The sequence below is a fragment of the Oncorhynchus tshawytscha genome, unplaced genomic scaffold (assembly GCF_018296145.1).
Source record: "Oncorhynchus tshawytscha isolate Ot180627B unplaced genomic scaffold, Otsh_v2.0 Un_contig_388_pilon_pilon, whole genome shotgun sequence".
Lineage (NCBI taxonomy): Eukaryota > Metazoa > Chordata > Actinopteri > Salmoniformes > Salmonidae > Oncorhynchus > Oncorhynchus tshawytscha.
In genome coordinates, this window is record NW_024609827.1 from 1,235,318 (window position 1) to 1,237,003 (window position 1,686).

Genomic DNA, 1,686 nt, shown 5'->3' on the forward strand with positions numbered 1-1,686 from the left:
GAGGATGTTCAGGAGCCTCCAGACAATCCTAGGTGCTACCCAGAACGAAGGCACCGTCCACCAGACACACACTGAGGATGTTCAGGAGCCTCCAGACAATCCTAGGTGCTACCCAGAACGAAGGCACCGTCCACCAGACACACACTGAGGATGTTCAGGAGCCTCCAGACAATCCTAGGTGCTACCCAGAACTGAGGATGTTTAAGGACAACCTAGGTGTCCACCAGACACACACTGAGGATGTTCAGGAGCCTCCAGACAATCCTAGGTGCTACCCAGAACGAAGGCACCGTCCACCAGACACACACTGAGGATGTTCAGGAGCCTCCAGACAATCCTAGGTGCTACCCAGAAGGCACCGTCCACCAGACACACACTGAGGATGTTCAGGAGCCTCCAGACAATCCTAGGTGCTACCCAGAACGAAGGCACCGTCCACCAGACACACACTGAGGATGTTCAGGAGCCTCCAGACAATCCTAGGTGCTACCCAGAACGAAGGCACCGTCCACCAGACACACACTGAGGATGTTCAGGAGCCTCCAGACAATCCTAGGTGCTACCCAGAACGAAGGCACCGTCCACCAGAGACACACTGAGGATGTTTAGGAGTCTCCAGACAATCCTAGGTGCTACCCAGAACAAAGGCACCGTTCACCAGACACACACTGAGGATGTTCAGGAGCCTCCAGACAATTCTAGGTGCTACCCAGAACAAAGGCACCGTCCACCAGACACACACTGAGGATGTTCAGGAGCCTTCAGACAATCCTAGGTGCTACCCAGAACGAAGGCACCGTTCACCAGACACACACTGAGGATGTTCAGGAGCCTCCAGACAATTCTAGGTGCTACCCAGAACAAAGGCACCGTCCACCAGACACACACTGAGGATGTTCAGGAGCCTTCAGACAATCCTAGGTGCTACCCAGAACGAAGGCACCATTCACCAGACAGACTGAACTTATAAACAAACAAACAAAAACAAACTGTTCAAGTTCATATTAAAAGATGCAAAATAACTACAAGTTCTGGGAAATGTTTCAGTTGTGGTTTTGTAAAAATAACTCTGATTGTATAAGAGAAGGAATGTTATGTTCTGTTAATTACTGAAGTCCCCTTTAAGAATGGAGAACTCTTGGTCATGTGCAGTGTTGTTCTATGTTATTCTGGTACTAACTAGTTTTACTAAATGTGAAGCTCCAGTTCAATTTCTTGTATTCAGAGTCTTTCGTATTATATAAATAAGTAATAAGAGCTAAGACACTACATTTACGTTCAAACGGCTCTCCTGTTAAGTAGTGACCTGCGACATATGCCTAGTTTCCTGAAACCGGTCACAAATGTGGAAAAAGGGAAGGGGTCTGAATATTTTCCTGAATGCACTGTATTTAAAAGATCTATAACCGAGTGAAGGGAGTTGTAAAGTAATAATTGAACGTGTAAATGTTCATTCATAGTCAGAACATAGGGTTTGTACGTTTACAGATCTATTTTAACATTTACATTTCATGTTTCACGCATGGCTTTTCTTACAATCCTAACAATTTACATATGGATTTTCTTACATTCTTAACGATATATATATATATATATATTCAACCTTTTGGCAGCTATCTTGCTCCATACAAGTGGGGTTCCTGAAAATGCGGAACCGCAGCCAAAAAGAATTAATAATTAACGATC